General features: G+C 34.4%; 1 protein-coding gene across 6 annotated transcripts in view; it reads left to right on the forward strand.

The window, feature by feature from the left end:
* Svil (Supervillin) overlaps window positions 1–21,837 on the forward strand; it is a 1,126,087-nt gene that overhangs the window by 240,004 nt on the left and 864,246 nt on the right. Inside the window, exon 1 of one of the 6 annotated variants that reach the window (XM_073980340.1) lies at window positions 18,205–18,302. The exons of the other annotated variants lie outside the window; for them this stretch is intronic. The gene's annotated coding sequence lies outside the window, so the exon portion shown is untranslated. Of the gene's footprint in view, window positions 1–18,204; window positions 18,303–21,837 lie in introns of those variants that run through there. 6 annotated transcript variants of the gene reach the window in all.

The following is a 21,837-nucleotide window of genomic DNA, read 5'->3' on the forward strand; positions in this document are numbered from 1 at the left end:
TCGTCTGTTTGTTTAAATTGAACTTGTGCTTGAACTTGAATTTGTCTTGAAGTTTGTGTCAGCTTGCCAGACAATTGGTGTGAGAGAGAATACATAACAAAATGCATAACAAAAAAAAAGATGGATTGTTATTCATTTAAAAGTAATTTACAACAATTTAAGCAAATTATCTACGTTCAAAAGGAAATTAGAACAACAACAAAATATGAATGAATGGCAAAAAGAAAGGTTACCATGGTAATATAAAAAAGTAAGCATCAGCTTCCTTTCTTTGAATTAAAAGAAAAAAAATGAAGTGGTTACAAGACATTGTTTGCCTTATGTTCCACCACAACTTATAAATCGGAAGTAATTATGATTGATTTCCGTTTTATCATGGTTATTGTTGTCTTTAAGTGCATAAAATTGTTTTATAAGGGGGAATAGCATTACCACCATCATCATCATATTAGCTGTCTAAGGTACAGATGTCTTTTAACGCTAACATTGTAACAATGCCATAAGTTGGGCCCAAGAACCGCCATAGGTTGCATTAAAAGGTTTATTATGTTGAAATTTACGATGTGTTATGCTGGTGTCAATGTGTCTTGACATTGTCAAAGAATTTCGATGGACGTGTCATTTTTTCGATGTTTTGTGTTGTTTGTAATGCAATGCTCTTAAAAAGGCCATCCATTTAATTTTTTTTCTTTTTGTGCCTATTTTTCGTCGTTATTGAATTTAAGATTATATTGACGTTTTGTGGCTGATAATATGCACCTTTTTCAATGTTTCAATATAATGTGGCTGATGTTATCTGTTTTTTAAAAAAGTAACACGTGCCGAAACAAATAAGACATGCCATAATGCATTTCAAGCATGTAAACAATAAAAGTGGGTAAAAACTTGGAGTCACAGATACATACACTTACATATATGTTACATATTCCACAGTATTATTAATTAGAAATAAACATTAAAAATTTAAGAAAATATAAAAGTATATGAAATCTTTAAAATTTTTTTCTACTCTTCTTTAAAGGAACTTAATAAGAATACTTTTTGAAAAATAAAATTTGAACTTTGAATATTTTGTGCCGTAAGAAAAAAAACTGACTTGTTGTTTGAACCATATATAACACTGTTGATATTATTTGGAAGTATGTATTTGACTTTATGTTCGTGAATTACTTAATTTTGAGTATTCTTATGTCTGTTTCGTGTCATTATTATTCCATTTTAACTAATTTGGAACATACACGAAAGACCTTTGGTAATCATGTTTTTTCCCATAATTTCAATTCATTTATCCCAAAAACACGCAATAGCAATTCAATTGTACTTCCATTAAAATAATTATGTTGGCAAATGTTAATTAATTTTTGATTGTTTTACAGCCTTGACCGTGTATGTGGGCATGTATAAAATGGTGGGACGAAACAAAAGAGTTTAAACTAAAAACCATTTCAATTAAACACAAATTACTCTGTTTTAGATTTTTTCTATTAACAAAAATTATTTTTTTTTCTTGAAACTAAATCAGATGAAAGGAGAACTACAGATATTGCAGATAATTAACATAATTCGTATTTTAACAAATGCTAATACACTTTATGCTCATTAGGGTGATGACGTTTTTATAGATTCATATCTCTGTATCATATTTTGATGAGTTTTTTTTTAAGATTTTTATAAAATCTTACATAAAAGAGTGATTCAATAAAAAAAAACCTCGCGCACGGAATGATTTTAAAATTTTTATTTATCAGCATTTTGGGCAATTTTTCGACTTCACTGTAAGCAGATATATAATATAGGATCCACATGAGTCGATTAACCCATTACAGAGTTATGTAAATAACCTACCTTCTCCATTACCATTAAGTTTAAGTTTTTTACTCCTTACGTACACCTTTATATACCCTCAGCATTTATGCTAACGAGTGTATATGTATATAATGTGCCTCATCGAAATAATCGTTTTAGACCCCAAGTATGTTTGGACGAAATGTATTTCAGAAAATTTGGAGTCGATTTAGCAATGTCCGTCGTCTGTCTGGCTGGTGCGCTCGTTAACTCTCGAACGGTTGAGCCGATTTGGTCCAAAATTTGCCTTTCGTAATATTTTGTAGAAACTTAGTTTAAGTTCTAAGATGGACCATATCAGTCCTCTCCTTCAGGTACCTCCCCCACAAAAGTTCGAAAATGTTCGGAAAATTTAAGCGCACGATTACTCTTGAAGGGAGTTACCGATGTGGTCCATACTTTGCACATCGTGAAATTTCTACTAAACTTGGATGAGGTTCCAAAATGGACTCAATCGGTCCACTCCTTCGGGTACCTCCCACACAAAATTACGGATAAGTTCAGATTAGGACCTGCTCTCGATTTTTGTTGCAACAACTTGTATTCATTGCCCCCATACGACGATACATGTTTCATCAGGGGCAAGTCCACACTTCCTGAGAAAATAGCCTGCAAAATGCAAAAGCCCCTATAACACCGTGTGTAGTGGATTGAGCGCAAGATAACTCTCGAACGGATCTGCCGATTCGGTCCAAAATTTGGCCTTCGTAATATTTTGTTCAAAAATAATTTAAATTCGAAGATAAGCCATATCGGTCCACTTCTTCAGATACCTCCTCCACAAAAGTTCAAAAATGTTCGGAAAAAGTGTGCGCACGATAACTCTTGAAGGGAGTGACCGATGTAATCCATACTTTGCACACCCTAATATATCTACCAGATATAGATCAGGTTCGAATATAGACTATATTTGACTACTCCTTCTGGTACCTCTCACATACAATTTCAGATAAGTTCGCTTTAAGACCTGCTCTCGAATCACTTCGACGGTAAAAGTTTTTTCAGGGGCAAGTCCATATTTCTTAGGAAAACAGCCCGAAAGGTGTAAAAAATCCCTATGCCACCATATGTGGCTGTCGGAGAGCACGAGAACTCTCGAACTGTTCAACCGATTTGGTCCAACAGTTGGTCATCGTCATATTATATCCAAACTTAGTTTCATGGGGCAATACCGGTCCACAATTTCCGATACTTCTCCCCAATATTTAAAAAATGTCACTAAAATGCTAGGAATATCACTTGAATGGGGCAACCAATTTGTTCCAAATTTTGGATCTCCTAATATTTTGTCAAAATTTAGTTTAACTTCTAAAATGGCCCATATCGGTCCTCCCTAAGGGTACCTCCCCCACAAAGGTTCAACATTTGTGTCTTAGTGCAGTTAATTCCTAATCCACATTTTTGTCTGCAAATACATTCGATCTGTCCGTAGGTGAAAGTTTCACTTCACATTGGCTGAGGGTATATATCTGCCGGCAAAGCCGACTGACACTTTTCACTTGTTTTGTTTTAATTTGAGGACTTCTTGAGGACCACGGTCTAATATTCAAAGCTCTCAAGGTGTTTGCAGTCGCAGTGCATGTTCCACTTCCCCAGAGAAAATGTGCTTACCAAGATCTCCTTCACACGAGCAGCTTCCTTGTGGATTCCTGACTGGACAGCTGATAGCTCACCATTGCTGCTTTTTGGGACGACAGTTCTGAGCTTTTAACAAAGCGTCTGGCAATGCTTCCTTTACTTTCTTTGATGCTGCATTGTCATCCTCCCAAAGACTATCTGTACTGCTGTTAGATGAGTCCGTTCTTCTTTCGGGACAATCAGTTATCGCTGAGGTGGTAAGCGTGGACACAGTCGCTTCCATTGTTCTTTTTCGTTTAGATGGTACCAGCTGGTTTGCCTCTGGAGTAATGCGGCCTAGGCTCAATTTGCTGTTTGTAGAGGTTCCTTTCTTCGCCTTTTACCTTATATATATCCTTTATTTTGTTTCATATATCTAAAGTTAATAAATATATACAACAAAGGTTCATGTTGAACAAAGGGCGATTACGAACGACTTCTCTCCATCTTCTGCGATCATTTGCGATTGTTTTGACTTGGTTCCATGTCTTATTGAGAGCTTCATATTCATGTTTAGCTCTTGTTATCCAGGTCGTGCGTGGTCGTCCCGGTATGCGATGTCATTTTTCCGTGGTGATGTGAAACAGTTTCTTCAATGAATCAGTGTTATTTTTTTGTACCGGAAATCTTAATGTAGCTAACATAAAAATTTAATGTAAACGGAGCAACTAACATAAAAGGTACCGAAAAGCAATACAGCATACATTTAGGAGAGTTTAATAGTTTCCTACCGCAATCATAAAAGTGTCATATCCAAAATCATAAAAGTCATAAAAGTGCCATATCCTTTTGTTTCTCACTTCTTTGTGAGATTCATAAAAAATCGTCAACATTCTTTCCAAAGAGATACTACATTCAATTCAGTACGAGATACCTTAATTTAATTGTAAATAAAATGTAAAAAAGATGTTCATCGATTTCTATGATCAATCTCTCATTTTGTCCATAGGTGATGTGGCTTTACGTGAAAGATAGAAACTTGACAATTTTCCGTTTTGGATTTAAATGATTAAAAAACGAAAAAAAAAATATTTAAGTTAATTTTCGTAAGTGAAAAAGGAAAGCCGAAGAGTCGAACCCACACAGCCACAATTATGGGACCGAATTCGCTATTGGCATCCGCTCATCAGACATATCTGCTGTGGAGAAATTTCTTTTTACAGAGATGGATATTTGTCCATTTTATCTGTATGGCTTCCATGACAAACGCTTAGCGCAGGCTGTAGATGTTATGAGTTTGGTTCTGAACGCTAAAACGCCGTGAAAACACCTTGTTCATATATTTTTCACTGCCATAGGCTGCGCTAAGCGTTTGTCATTTATTTCCTAAGCACACAGCTTTCTCTTTACTTCTTCTTTATCCGACTGTTCAGTTTGCCGTCTCGATCACAACTAACTGACTGTCCCAAAATTCCGCCGTGTTTATAGCCCAATAGCTTCTCGTTGCTGATTTCTCTAGAAAATCTGGCAACATCTAGAAACCAACCGTGCAACAAACACACAGACTCACATACATATACACGCAGAAATATTTATGTTAGAAATATATTTGGATCCAAACAAATATATGTTTGGGACTGGTTGCAAACAAATATATATGTTTGCAACATTTTGTAACATATCTTAATTTGATATGTTTGGGTAAAACATATTTTTTTATGTTAGAACATCTTTTTCATGGGTGGAGAGAGGATGTTTGTCAACGAGAGTAATAACAGTGCCCTCGCGGCTGCGGAATGCTGTTTTATAATAAAGAGTTGTGTGTATTGTATAATAGAAGACGGAGAAGCGAAGAAGGGGGCTTTGGTGCTTTGATGGTGTGTATCAGTGATGGAAAATTAAAAATTTCAAAAAGTACTAAAATGGTACTTTTTTCATCGAAAAGGTACTTTTTTATTATATTTTTAAGAAAAAAATAAAACATTTTTATTCAGTATAAAACAACAACAAATCTATGAAATATGAACAATGTTGCAAATATTTTAGATAGAGCTTTTTAATTTGGTACAGGAGTCTCAATTATTCCTAGTATGTTTGGTATTGAGAATGGGTTCAATCTGTCCACATTTTGATATTATACCACGGTACCTCCCGATTTTCGGTATTTTGAAGGTTTGAGCAGGTCCATTTTCTGATATAGCCTCATAGAACGGTACAACCTGGTACGAACGGTACCAAAAACATGTTTTGGAGGCCGATGTTTGCTTTGTATTACGACAGTAATCAAAACGATAGTCGGACTATCGATAGTTTGTCAGTACTAATATGCCCCCACAGAAGAGGTATTGCTGGTTCTCAGATTGGAAGGTGTTACGATACGGCTCGATGTGAACACTTTTAAATGATAAGTCTACTATACTGACTGTAACATCGTATTTCGGATTCTCATCGGGTGGAAGAGCCCCACGAGGAAAATAATCAATATATCGACGCCTCCAAACAATAGTATGCTAAGTCGACTTAGCATGTTTTCAAGTTCTTTACATTTTTATATTTAACGTCCTTTAACTTAAATTCTGTCAAATTTTGGTAATAATCGGACAATCCGAACAGAAGTTATAAACAAATATTTACTTAGCATAGTACTGAAGGTCAAAGAAATTTCCAAACTTTTAGAGCTTGTCCTGCAAAACTCACTGTTCAGAATTAGCAAACTATTATTTGGGGGTGTCGAACGTCCTTTAACTTTAATTCTGTCAAATTTTGGTAATGATCGGTCAATCCGAACAGAAGTTATAAACAAATATTGACTTAGCATAGTACTGAAGTTCAAAAAAATTTCCACACTTTGAGAGCTTCTCCTGCAAAACTCACTTTTTAGACTTAGCATACTATTATTTGGAGGTGTCGATATGTATGCCAATATTTTGGTGTATTCCCAATATAAAGGTACATCATCCAGATTTTTAAAATTTCTAGCAATTTGCATACATATATAAACATGTCAATCCTGGATGTTGTTATCGAAAAAATAGTAAAAATGTGTAGATTCTTGTAGTTCTGGAACATACCAAAAGTGTGAATTTTGCATTTTTAGTTTCACATAAAATTTGTCAATTTGGCACAGAGTATGTGTAATGGTACTGAATTGGCTGCGGGGGTACTTCGGTACTTTTTATAATGAAATGGTACTGAAAAAAGTACTATTGTACTGAATTTTCCATCCCTGGTGTGTATGCATCAAACTCGTGTGTTTCTTGTTTTGTTGTTGTTAACCAACGTAGCAGGCGAAGAGGACAAGAAGAAATGGTATGAATTATTTTGTTTTTTCTTTCTTCAGTATTTTAGTTGCCAGCGTAGCGTCCAGACGGTAAAGTGAGTGAATAAATCAGTGTTTTGTGTTTTCTTAAAGAAATTGTGCTTTTAGTATATTAAATGCCCAATAGATTTTATAATTGAATCGAAAAGTTGAATGAAATTATTTTATTGGACTAGAAAGAAATCGCATTTAATATTGGTAATTACATACATATGTATATTTGAAATATGGTATATCCATATTTATTTATTACATAGTCATTTGATTCCAGATGGCGATTCCCCACTGATGATGTCAACTTTGAGTAAAATTTGTTTTATTTCACAACTAAGGAGAAGCGTTCAATTACATTTCTATATATATATATATATATATATATATATATATATATATATATATATATATATATATATATATATATATATATTTTTTTTTTAAGTGTGACTATTTACTAAATATTTCAATCAGTTTTTCTTTTATTAAAGTGTGTTATGTATTTCTTTGGAATTTTGTATGTACCTATGTGTCTGTTGTTGTTGTGCTTTTCAATAAACAAAAACACCACCATTTGTGTGTATATTATAGAGATGTCAAGTGAGCTCTTACTGAGATCAAGAGAGCATATATTTCAAAGTGTTTTACATTGAAATTTACGCTCCCTTGCTCTCAGTAATCGCCCACTGGTGCATGTGTTTGTTTTTTTTTTGCGGCTTTTGGGTTTGTATTTGTTTGCACCCAAACATTTAAATTGTTTGTACCCAAACATATAAATTGTTTGCACCCAAACATAAATTTGTTTGCACCCAAACATACATATGTTATGTTTGGGACTGTTGCAAACATATATTTGTTTGCTGCAACATATGTTTGGGACATATGTTAGAGAGGCCGTTTTTTTCTGCGTGTACGAGCTAGAGGGCGACCAATACAAGAGAATCGAAAGAGAGCAATGACGTCACAGCTATCAAAACCAACATAACAGAGTATAACAAAAAATAACAAACAAATACAATAAATATCGATAATTGATAAACAAAAGCACATCAATAACATGGAAATAACTTGAATGATTGAGAAACTTCCGTATAGTAGTTGTTTTTGTAACTGCTTAATAAAAATCTACGTTCGAATTCAAATTTTTAAATTAACGGAAATTCAACTAAATTAACTTAAACCTATCAGTTACATTCGTAACAATACCATTTACATTGTTGTTAATGTCGTTCTCTTCCAGGACAAATTTCCCAAAGCCTCATTTCAATTTAAAGATCGTAGTTTCATACGATTTATCCGTGCGTTGGTAGTAACAGTCAATGAGTCACGCATGCCTTAAGAATTTAATAGATATTGATAAAAATTGGACGCCATCCAGCTGCATTTGTAGAAGATAATTCATGTATATTATTTAGTTTAATTTTGAAATCAGACATGACATTGGTATTGTGTTTCCCCGTATGAATTGGTGCTGAATATATTTTTCAACTTCCAAAATGTGGAGTACCCCATTTCGCCTTTAAGAATTTTCCAATGATTTATTAAAATCAAAAAATGAGACAGTTAAACAAAACAAAGCCATTGAAACCTATTTACACTCAACTTCACCCTTGATCTTCTTCTTCTGGGGTGATTCATTTACGTTTTTTGTCATCACTTTTTGCTTGTTTTTTTCGATTCGATTTTTATTACATTTAATTAAATCATTAATTACATTACGCTTGCAGTTTGATGATTCGGATGCACAACATATGGACTGATGATGATGATGACTGTGGGGTGCTGATCATTTGCCAAGTCTTTTTTTTTTGTGGTTTTATTATTTTTTCTGTTTGTTTTGATTTAGTCAACTTTGTGTCTGTCTATCTGCCGCATGAGTTCGGCAGAATGTGTTAAGGCGACAACAAATTTTGAAAAATTCAATTACGTCAATTTAGTTTCACAATCTTTTTTTGTTATTGTGCCGGCTTTGCTTAGTTTTTATTGGCCCAAATTCAAAAAACGAAAACAGAACGGAAAGATGGAAGACATTTTGCCGACAAAAAAACAGAATAGAAAAACTACTTTCCTTATAATTAATGACCATTTCAGTATGAAAAATAAATACGATATGCAAATTTTTGGACCCAATTGAAGGGGAGATACTGTGACAAATTGTCGAAAAATTAGCAAATACCAATTTGTTATATACATATTTTTCGGAATATCTAGTAGAAGTAACCACTTAAAAACGAATGCCCTCCATTCTCAGTCTCCAAAATTTACATTTTATTTATTTTTTGTAAAATTTCTTAGATATGTCCAAATATAAACCCTTCAAAGGTATGCCAATTTGTCTTTTTTAACAACTTAAATTTCAATTTGTATTTGGACATCAATTACATTCTTTCCAAATTCCCTTTCTATTTTTCTTAAATTCTCGTGGTTATTTGTGGCATGACTTTTTGCCATACTTTGTGTATCTTTCCCACATGAAATTGCGTGCAATGTGTTTTGAATTGAAAAAAAGTAAATGCTTGCCAAAATACCTATTAACCCATATATAGTTTAATTTTGCTGATAGCAGACGCCTGTCTAACATTAATTACTCTATTTTGGTATGAACACAAAATAGAATCAACGAAACGTACACACAGCCATCATTGGAAATTGAATAAATCGAATGAAATTCTTTTACTTTTTTCCATTCTGCTCTTTCACTTTTTTCTTTATTTTTTTCACACCGCCTAAAAGCACCCACTTAAATTACAATTTAAAAAAAATAAGAAACTAAAAACTTGGCATACCCCAAATACAACACACATTCTCCATACAAATTGTGTGATACGTTTTTTTGTCGTTTTCAAACGAATGTCTTCCGCATTTCAAACATTTCTTTGAAATAGAAACAAAAAAACGCCACTAAAAATTCATCAGTTAGTCAGTCCCACATAGATAAAACATTTCGCCACTAATTTAGCCAGCAGCAGCCAACAACAATTGAAAATATAATCAGCAAAAAGAAATAGATGTTCACACATCACAAGAAATACATACATATATTTAAATCGCGAGGCAATTTTACGAGGGCAGCAGCAAAAAGTTTTCTTTAATTGTACAGCATTTTGAGTTCAAATAAATTTTAATTTTCTCTTATTAAAAGTTACGTAAAGACCAAAACACCAATAAACACGTACGTCCATATGGCTAGAATGATTACTACGGTGATGACTTTTCCACTTTTTTTCTCTAAAGAAATTTTCCTTTAGCAGGAATGAATGAACTTTTGTTATTAGTGTCTTAAATAAATAAGGAGAAAGTGTTGTGCCGAACTTTTTATATCCTCCACCATGAAGTGTTCTAAGCTAAAATGGAATAATTAGTTTCCTTTCTATCAGGAAAGTACTTATCTTTACTATCTTCTTAATTTTTAGTGGTGAAGTTTTGTGGTCATTGGGAACATCAAATGTAAAATTCCGGCAAATTCGGTCAGAAAATGTAGTCATAAGATTCAAAATAACTTAAATCGGGGTATACCGTTATATGGGGTCTATACGCAAAGGTGAACCTATATTGGCTAATTTTATTGGAGAATTTGTTTGGCCATGGGAACATCAAATGTCAAATTTTTGACTAATTCGTTCGGAAAATGTAGCTTAAAGCCTCAAAATACTTTAAATCGGGAGGTACCGTTGCATGGGGCTAATAACAACAACGTGGACCACCATTTTTGTTGCAGAAGATTTTTTACATCTTGAAACTCCTAGTGCTAAATTGGAGCGGAAAGTGTAGCTAAAATCCTCAGAATACCTTAAATTGGGTACCTAACTGGCTATACCAAAACGTGGACCTATCTTGAATCATTTTATTGAAGAAATTTCTTGGACATCGCGAACCTCAGGTCTCAAATTTCATCGAACTTGATCCTCCTATGGAAAAGAGACACTCGGGTGAAATTTTTTGCGTTCTATCTCAATTATTGCAGACGCAAAAGTGTTTACAACAGGCCAACGGAAACGGCTAGATCGTTTTAGAATTTTATCCTCATCAAGAATATATATATATATATATATATATATATATATACTAGCGGACCCGGCGAACTTCGTCTCGCTATTAAGGAATAAATTTTCATACATAAAATTTCCAGAGGGATTTTCCAAAATTTTCTTCCGCAAAGACCTTTTCCTCGAAAATGCGAATAACTGACAAAAAATTTTACGAAATCGGCCTAGCCGTTCTCATTTTATGAATTACTATACATTTTTTACACCATTTTTATATATATAGATATACACTATATGGTCGCAAATGATTAGTTATATCTGTTACAAACAGAAAAACAAACTTAATATACCCTCCATACTTTGGTGGAGGGTATAAAAACAAAACGCTGATTCATTGAAGGAATTGTTTGACATCACCGAGGTAGACGGCGAATGAATATGCACAGATAAAATAACCTCTGCAAACTGTCAAGGGTGAACGGAAGCCTCATTGATTACTCTAGCGGCAAACCTGCTGGTGCCAATACCATTAACCCATCAAAACGAAAGAGATCAATGGAAGTGACAGTATCCGCGCTTAACAGCTCAGCTATATTTATTTGTTCCGAAAGTAGAGTTGTATTTTTTAGCTCTTTTAGCTGATCGCTCTTTTTAGTTCAGCTCTTTTCAACGAACTAGGTCGCTCTTTTAGTTCAGTAGTTCAATCGTTCGTCGAAAATCTCTGTAAGTCAGCTGTCTATTCGTTCTATCGTTCACCGGCTCTGACTCGTTCGCTTGCAAGTTCGTTCATTTGTATACAAAAACATGTATACATAAAACAGGAGTAGGCATTGTGACTCACAAGAGAGCCCATGTGCTCTAAGTGAGCGTAAATTTGCTATCGCTCACAGCCTGTGTAGATGCTAACACGTTGTCAACAACAACAAATTTACGCTCATTGAGAGCACAAGAGAGACCCAAAAATGTTCTCTGCCTCACTCTGACATAAAACATATGCTTGTCGGTGCTCAGTGAACTATAATGAACTATATCGACTGATCTAGTTCGTACGCTCTTTTCAATGAATCGTTCAATTGAACTAGTTCGTTCGTGAACTATACAACTCTATCCGAAAGTAGCACGGACTCATCCGAAAGCAGTACAGACAGTCCTTGGACTGAGCTAAAGGAAGCATAAGCAGACATTCCAACACGCTCAGACTTTATGACAGCCCTCAATCCACAAAGCTATTTACAAAGAGGCTGCTCGAGCGAAGGTGAACTTGTTAAGCACGCTTTATTTAAAGAAGATGACCATGCACATCTTGAGGGTTTTGAACAGCAGACGGTGATTCTCAAGAATAAATCTATGGAAATTAAGTTGACTGCGCTAAAACTGTAAGATTTAAGAATGTATGATCTTTGCCGATACAACAGATAAATGACGTTGACATACACAAATTCAGCATCATGTGGTGGATCGCGTTCTTGAAAACTACCTTCACCAATCATAAGACAAGAAATTCCTCTTCTCTGAGAGGAGTGAGATCTCTTTTGCAAAGTTTAAGCAGATCCAAAGCATCTGCGATTCTAGCTCTTTTTGCGTTTATTCTGATGCCTGAAACCCGGAACAGATTGCGTAAACACTGTTTAGGAGATTTTTCTTTCTTTTACTGATCGATCCACGACGTTAATGTCGTCAGGATAAGAAGTCTTTTTTTTAACATTTGCACCTCGAAAAGGTGTTATCTTGTCAGAAAACTCATTTGGTACTAAACTGTTCGCAGTCTGGTATGGGCTCTTCCTAGTAAATGGCGCTGACGAGCTGATGCAAACTCTTTATCGGCTCTTCGCCTCGGGTCTTGAACAGCTTGGCTGGCCATCGTGTGCTTGGTATTCTTTAGCCGACTTATTGCTGTATTAAACTCATGTTCGGAATATGTTCGATTCCATTAGCTGGGATTGGTACTGTGACCTCGTCATTACCATGGCGTTAGACATGTGTTGTTTACATATCTCCGGCCTTGAACAGCTCGGCTGGTAGGCCATCATGTCCTTATTATACTTTAGCCAATTTATTACTATCTTAACTTCAATATTTCGCGGTATGCTTCCCATACCAATATTTGGGATTGGTACTGTAACCTCATCACCATGGTAACCTCATCACCATGAACTAGGAACTTGATTACCCAATTCTAGCTTTTTGTGTGTTTTACCAGGTTCCCATGCTCCTCTGTACCGAAGCCGTCGTCACTTTGATGTTTCACTCTTTGGTAGAATTGCCTAGCTTCATTTTGACTCCTGCACATTTCGATTTCTTCGCACTCGCGCTTTTCCATTTCTCTCTTTGTTCTGCAGAAAATATGTACATCACGACACTCGTCATCGTACCAAGTTTTCTTTGGTGAGGATTTTTCGTATCCGAAGAATATTCATGCGGCTTTTTGATCGCTCCTTTTGGTTCAGCTATTTTAAGTGAAGCAGGTCGTTCATTTAGTTCAGTAGTTCATTTGTTCGTCGATAAGCTCCGCCCGTCAGCTGTTTCGTTCTATCTGTTAAACTAATCATTACTCAGGCGAAGGCGTCACATCATGCATACCTCCATAACGTGCTAACTTTCCATCGTTAATGTTTCGGTTGGGCCTCAGTGAACTATAATGAACTATATCGACTCATACGGTCCTTTCAATGAATAGTTCAATTGAGCCAGTTCTTTTGTGAACTTGTGTGGTATTATTCTAGTTCACCAAACGAAAGAAACCAAAAGATCAAAGAAGAGCAGATTAAAGAACGAACTGACGTACGTCAGGACACTCCTCATCGTACCAAGTTTTCTTTGGTGAAGATTTTTCGTATCCGAACAATATTCATGTGGCTTTTTGATCGCTTATTTTAGTTCACTTCTTTAAAGTGAAATAGGTCATTCACTTAGTTCAGTAGTTCATTTGTTCGTCGATAAGCTCTGCCCGTCAGCTATTTCGTTCTATCTATTAAGCTAATCATTACTCAGACGAAGGTGTCGCATCATGCATACGTTCATAACGTGCTAACGTTCCCTCTTTAATCTTTTGGTTGGTGCTCAGTGAATTATAATGAACTATATCAACTCAGCGTTCAATTGAGACAGTTCTTTTGTGAACTTGCGTATTATTATTTTAGTTCACTGAACACCAAACGAAAGAAACCAAAATATCAAAGAAGAGCAGATTAAAGAACGAACGCTTCCCAGTCTAGCTCAGCACGTCATTAACGTACGCATAATGTGAAATATTTATTTGCGAATTATTGAACTGAACTAAACGAACGACCTAGTTCACGTAAAAGAGCTGAACTAAAAGGATCGAATAGCCAAATGAACTAGAAAGTACAACTCTATATCATTTGTTTGCTCGTCTTTGTCTTCGGTGGGGACATGGACTCAGATAAGATTGATACTAAAGAATTTAGTCGCTAGTCTTTCATCTACCGGAATGAATCGACGAGACACAGTGAGTCACAGTGAAAAGTATCCACTCAGTTTCTTTCATTAAAACTGCGATTGCTAACAGTATATTAATGAAATTAGTGTCTTTACTTAAAATTAATAAAATAAAATTAGCAAACATCTGGTAAATTTAGATAAACAATTAAAATTATTAAACAACATAGTTTTTCCCTCACAGTGAAAATTGTCCATACTAAAAGTTTTATTAAACAAAAAGGATTTCTTAGGTGTTTAGTACTGGGTATGATATCCTTTTTTATCGTTTACAGCTTTGAGACTTCTTGGCATAGGTTTATCTAAACTAAGCATCCATTCTCAAACAATGATTATCTTGATAAAAATGGAATGTTGTCCACAATCCCATTTTTTCAGTGCTACATTTGAAATTATCCTTCAGAATGTTTAAATAACACATCTTATCCATAATTCCTTCGATAAAGACAAGATTCCCTACACCGGAAGCTATACGCCATACCTTAAATTGTTTGTCCAACCCCAAACCGACTGTTATCTTTGCCAATGAAAGCAAATTGAACCGTTTTGGGTCGGATGGACCACTTAAGATATGGCGTATAGCAAATACGGCCTTGGACCCTAAACACACAATTCCAACTGTAAAGCACGGAGGAGGATCTGTTACGGCGTAGAAACCTAAAATGTCTTTACATTACCTTATCCCGGATTAAGTTTGGTTGCATTTTCAGTCGCTGGAAACATTTATTTGCACATAAAACCTTGAATATTATTGCAGAAGGACTGCTATTAGCTTTTTTCGTCCAAAATTGGGAAATAAATCGCCATAGTTAATCATATCGAACATTTTTCTTAGGTATTTCGAATGTTTGTCCGACCTTTTATTTATACAAAATTTTGTATCGTTATTTTTACATTTTTCTACAGCAAAGGCATTCCAAAAGACGAAAAGAACAAAAATTTGTGGTATTTTGCTTATAAAATCCTTAAATACCACAAATATATAGTGCTTCTAGGTGTACGAATACTTTGCCACCCACATAGGCGCCATCTACACCTAAATGTCGGAATAAATTAAAAATTAATTTCGATATTTTTTAATCATTCTCCTTCATAGTAATTAGCACCAATTGTTTAACATTTGCATATTAAATATGTAATTTATAAGGATTTTATTCATTTTTAGGGGTGTACGAATATGAACTTTGCATACTGTACGTTGATTTTGACATAATCGAATTTTTTAACAAATTTATATGGGGAAGCAATAATTGACAGTTTGATCTTTTTATACCCTCCACCATAGTATGGAGGGTATATTAAGTTTGTCATTCTGTTTGTAACACATCGAACTAATCATTTGTGACCCTATAAAGTATATATATTCTTGATCAGGATAAAATTCTAAGACGATCTAGCCATGTCCGTCTGTTGGAATCACTCTAGCGTCCGCAATAATTGAGATAGAGTGCTGAAATTTTGCACCCGAGGGTATTTTTTCCATAGGCAGGTCAAGTTCGAAGATGGGCTATATCGGTCCACTTTTTGGTATAGCCCCCATATAACGGTACCTCCGGATTTAAGGTGTTTTGACGTTCTTCGCCACATTTGCAGACCGAATTAGCTATAATTTGGCACTTAGGGTTCCTAGTGATCAACAAACTTATATCCCAAAGGAGCCCCCATATAACGGTACCTCCGGATTTAAGGTATTTTGACGTTCTTCGCCACATTTGCAGACCGAATTAGCTATAATTTGGCACTTAGGGTTCCTAGTGATCAACAAACTTATATCTTAAAGGATATGGGCATAGGTCAATGTTTTGGTATAGTCCCCATATAACGGTACCTCCCGATTTTCGGTATTTTGAGAATTTTAGCCACAATTTTTAACCAAACTATCTGCAATTTGACACTTGAGGTTCTCAGTGGTCATGAAATATCTCCACGAAACAACGTCAACATAGGTCCATGTTTTGGTATAGCCCCCATATAACGGTACCTCCCGATTTTCGGTATTTTGAGAATTTTAGCTACAATTTTTAACCGAACTAGCTGTAATTTGCCATTTGAGGTTCTCAGTGGTCATGAAATATCTCCACCAAGCATCGTCAACATATGTCCATGTTTTGGTATAGCCCCCATATAACGGTACCTCCCGATTTTCGGTATTTTGAGAATTTTAGCCACAATTTGTAACCGAAATATCTGCAATTTGACATTTGAGGTTCTCAGTGGTCATGAAACATCTCCACTAAACATCGTCAACATAGGTCCATGTTTTGGTATAGCCCCCATATAACGGTACCTTCCAATTTCCGTATTTTGAGAATTTTAGCTACAGTTTTTAACCGAAATAGCTGTAATTTGACATTTGAAGTTCTCAGTGGTCATAAAACATCTCCAACGAATCATCGTCAACATAGGTCCATGTTTTGGTATAGCCCCCATATAACGGTATCTCCCGATTTTCGGTATTTTGAGAATTTTAGCTGCAATTTTTAACCGAACTAGCTGTAATGATCGGTATTTTGAGAATTTTAGCTACAATTTTGTCTATTCAAAAATAATCGTCAACATAGGTCCATGTTTTGGTATATCCCCCCATATAACTGTACCTCCCGATTTTCGGGAATTTTCAGTGGTCACGAAATTTCTTCACTAAAATTCGTCAACATGGGTCCATTTTTGAGGGTCTACATTGTTTTGATGAAACTACCCTCAATTTGACTCTTGAAGTTCCCTGCAGCTATAAAACTTTTCCGCCAACAATTTAAGGATAGGTTGACTCTTTGATATAGCCCCGTAGGTGGTACCTTTCACCTAGCTGAACACATTTTTTTAGATTAGATCAGATAACACTGTGCAACAAAATGGAGGTGAAAGTCTGGGGCACGGAAAATTCCTCTTGGGGAAGAAAGGCCTTGGTGAGTATATTATGAACCCCGAAGGACAGATCCGCCGTGAGTCGAACTTCCGCGTTATGGCGTGATGAAATTTTTGTTAGAGACCCTGTGGGCCATCAGGAATTAGCGTTATATCTTTGTTCACTGTTGCTTAAGTGCTCTACAAAAACAACAAACAAAGATATAATGCTAATTCATGATGGCTTACAGGGTCTCTTGCAAAAATTTCCTCACGCCATAACGCAGAAGTTCGATTCACGGCGCATCTGTCCTTCGGGGTTTTCAATATACACACACCAAGGGCTTTCATCTCCAAAAGGAATTATCTCTGTCTCAACATTTGTGTTCACAGTGTAATTTAAGCAATAGTGGGAGGCAGTAGGATTCTAACCATTGTCGAAAAGTTTTTCCACCTAAAATTGTAAAAGGACCCTAATTATTTCATTTTAATTAAGACTATTTTATGGTGGAGGGTATAAAAAGTTCGGCCCGGCCGAACTTAACGACTTTTTACTTGTTTAATTTAAAATATTGATTAATAGCGAATCGATCCCCATGGTAGCAAGTTTTGTTTTAATTCCCAGTTGTGGGTCAGACAAGAAAGTGTCAAAAACCGCAACCGCAAAGGTGTTAATGATCTACAAAACAAATGTGAATCCCTCTTCATTAATTTCACGAGCAGTTAAACAATAAGCGATAGAAAACAGTAGCCACACATTTTCTACACCTAATTAGAAAAAGCAATTCATAGAGAAAATATAAACTAAAAATATAATAACAAAGTAAACAAAAACAACAACATAAGAAAGCTTTTCAAATTGCCCATATTTATATATGTACGAGTACGTAGCACAGCCAAGACAACAACAAAGTTATAAATAAATAAATTTCTTGAGAGATGGATGGATGGATGGTTGAATGTTGTGGATGGACATTAGCACTTATTATTCTTAAACTAAATCATACATCTTATGCATGACTAAATCGTCCACAATGAAATGGTTGTTGTATACAATCTTTCAATGTTTTTATGTAAGAGAAACATCCGTGTTTTCTTTTTGACACTTTTTCTTTTTGGTTTCTGAAAATGTCAGAATATAGAAAAGAATTTTTGTTATGAGCAGCACAATTTGTAATTAAAAAATATTTTGCATGTGTCAGTTTTGTGGTGACATACAGACTAGTGTGACACATTCTGAGGGATGGCGGCATGTTGTGAGGAAAATAATAGAATAAAATACATGATTTTGGTGCAAGGTACCTATGTATTTCTTTAGATGCTCGAAAATATGGAGAGATTTTAAATCAAAAAAAAAAAAAAAAAATAAATAAATAAATAAAATAAAATAAAAAAGATTCAGAAGGACTACTTTTATATGTGATTGATTTCATCTATAATTTTGAAAATTGTTTGTACGCCTTAGTAGCAGTTTTACCAATTACTTCTAATTATAGGAATAGATGTAAATTGAAGAAAAACGGTTTGGTAATTGGCGGAAGCTAATTTCTAAAAAAAAAAAACTGAAAATCATCGTATTGATAAATATAACTGAAATAACCTATATTTCCTAAAAGTGTAATATTTGTCTGTCCTTCTGACCCCTATCCCACATGGAGAGCTTTCGTAGGAGTTAATATGACCACTTTCCCCAATGTTCTCTCTAAAAAACGGTATTTTCAAAATATATCATTGATTAGTTTAGATTAAACTAAACGATTTAAATACTGCGTTTATTGTAAACACTATCCATCGCTTTGAAGCGCGCACATAAAGCGTTTATGCCAGCCAGTAAAGTTCATTCAACTTGTAGGTATGCTTTTTTATTTAAACAAAACAACTACATACCATATCTAAAAATAATTAGAATTGTATAAAAAGAAAGTGTTTTTTTTACATTTTTTTGTTTCAAAACAAAAGCATTCATGAATTGTAAATTTTCTTTTCATTTCTTAACATGGCAACCACAAATGATCTTTTTCATATAACTGAAAAGAAAACTTTCATTTTTTTTCTCACAACTATGATCAAAAATTAATTGTGTCATTTTTTTGATGTACATTCATACCAAAAAATGTCAAATGTTGTTTGTAAACCCAACAATTCAATTACAACGACATTTCTTTAAAAAAATATGCTTAAGAAAATATTTTAATTGTTATTGGTTCGTTTGTTACAAATCAATTTTCTTCCCTCTATCATTAAACTGCCACTTCAAAAAGAGTGTTGCTAATGAAGCGCTTTTTCAAATTGGGAAATTTTTGATTATTTTACATTCGTGTTTAATGATGAAACTACAAAATTCCACACAAGTCATTGGTCGTTAACGTACTTGGCGCCAAGATTTGTTTTGAGACAAAACTTACAATTTCGTATGAAAATGATATTTTTAGACCTTTTAAGCATTTTTTACAAAAATACTTTTTTCTCTGAAATACATGGACCAAATGAAGCTTTATTAGCATGGAATGACTAACAGACAATACTATAACAAAATGCACAAAAAAAATCAACAACAACACAACAAGAAAAATTGACGAAAATATCTGAGTTTTACGTCAGTTTTTTCAACCATTTTTTGTGGCGTTTAAACGACCAGTGGCTTTATGTGGGTTAAACAAGCTAAATATGTATGTAGCTTTAATTCGACCCAAATCGACCTATTATTCAAAACTATCACAGCCTGTTTCACTATGTCGAACGAAAGAAAAACAACTAAACTCGTGTATGATTATTAAATTTTGAAGTTGTTTTAAAGCAAACACAAAGTAAATATTGCCATGTAAACCAAAGTTTAGATGTTTTTAGTTAGCAATCATTTTCTTTCCGCATAGCGAAACAGGCCCTCAGTCTTCTGAAAAATGTATATTAGGGTTATGACTTTTTTACAACCCCATATCCCTGTATCATATTTGAATGAGCTTTTAGCTAAGATTAGATATAAACTTAATTATAAGGTGATTCGGTAAAAAAACTCATGTACCAAAAGCTTTTAAAGTTTTTATATATGAGCTATTTTGAAAAATTACTGGATCCACTTTAAGCACATACAGCTGTGTTCTAAATAATAGGAGTGCTCATTTACACCAAGGGAATGGTCGAATAAACATGGTTAAACTTTTCCATTTTGGCCTATTTTGAATTTATTTAACATTGTTGACATCCCAACAGTTAATTCATTAGCAGAAATGTGGCAATTCGTTTTAAATTATTTACTGTTTACACCAACATTACAAATCACCTTAATTTTTTTTTCAAGAAATAGGAGTGCGAAACAAAAAGGACAATAAAAATATTTTTAGTTGAGTTTAAGATCAAAATTGCCTATATTTTAGTTGCCAGTAAATAATCCAATAGATTTGACGGCTGTTTGAAAATAAAAGTCCTTTGGAGGTAGCCAAAACAGGCTATTGTCCTTGCGGCGATTTTTCCCATAAATTGAGCACTTATTGGGTAACACAATGGATTTTGTAGACAGAACCTTTAGTGATTAGAGTTTTTTGATGCTCTGGCTGTTATCTTGAACAATATATAATGATCGATATCCCAGAAATTTGTGTATTTTGATCCTTGAACCAAGTTAAAGCCGGTTTCCATTACCTCTTTACCTAAGGAACGGCCAAAAATCGTATCTATATGGCATTAACTTCTCTATCAAGTAATGCTTTAAGTTCCTCAGCATCTTAATTCACGCAGAATTCATTACTTTTGTTCATATTTGAAAAGTTGTACGATTGGCACATATGAGACATTTTTCAAAACGCTTTGTTAAGAAGCAAACTTTAAAGACAAACTTTTGAAGTTGGCTTAAGATTATGTTTATAAGGTTTTGCATCGTATTATACACAGTTTTCTAATATAACTAACCTAAATGAAGTATTTTTGAGTGAAAAACGTAAGTTTATATTGAAAAATATAGTACAGCGTATTCCAACTAGTGCAATCCCAGCCTGCCTATCTCAAAATGGTGCAAAAGTACATTTAAACCGTTCAAGTTTTAAACATTTTTTGAATAGAAGCGAAATTGATTGTTTATACAAGATTACCATCCTAAGGACTTCCAAATATTATTTGGTCGAGGAAGAACTTCCTTATAGATACGCTTTTTTGACGGATCCTTACATAAGGGGTTAATGTAAACTGCCTTAAACTGTGCTCAAGGATCAAAATACAAAAATTTTTGGGATACCAATCATTATATATTGATCGAGATAACATCCATAGCATCAAACAAATCTAATCATTAAAGCTTAAGTCTACAAAATCCCAATATTTGCTCAATTTATGGAAAAAACTTGCTGCAAGGACAATCGCCTGTTTTTGGCTACCTCCAAAGGACTTTTGTTTTCAAACAGCCATCAAATCTCATAAAATCTATTGGATTTAATACTGTTAACTAAAATTTGAAGCATTGTGGCGTTTTTTTATTGGGATAGCGTTTGCAATTTTGTTTTTTCAAAATAGTCTGGCTTAATCCCATTGTTGTTGTTTTAGTATTTTAAAACAACTATTTTATTAGTGGAAAAGATTTGGCATTGTTCGCCAAGGGGTAAGGCAGGGAATACTATAGTTTCGATCCACGCCACTGGATCTCATCAGTTCCCTTGTTTCTTGTTTGTGGATATTCTCCACCGAAGTTATGTTTCAATAACTTCTTCAACAAGAAACTTTTTATACCCAAACATCAATCGTCAGCTCGAAGTATAAAGGTAAGCAAAGAAAAAAGTTCAATGAGAAGTTTTTCCTTGGCAACCTCATACAACTCCGACGAAAGTGTCTGCGAAAACAATTCAA

Source organism: Musca autumnalis, unplaced genomic scaffold, assembly GCF_047663935.1.
Source record: "Musca autumnalis isolate F117 unplaced genomic scaffold, ASM4766393v1 scaffold_4, whole genome shotgun sequence".
NCBI lineage: Eukaryota > Metazoa > Arthropoda > Insecta > Diptera > Muscidae > Musca > Musca autumnalis.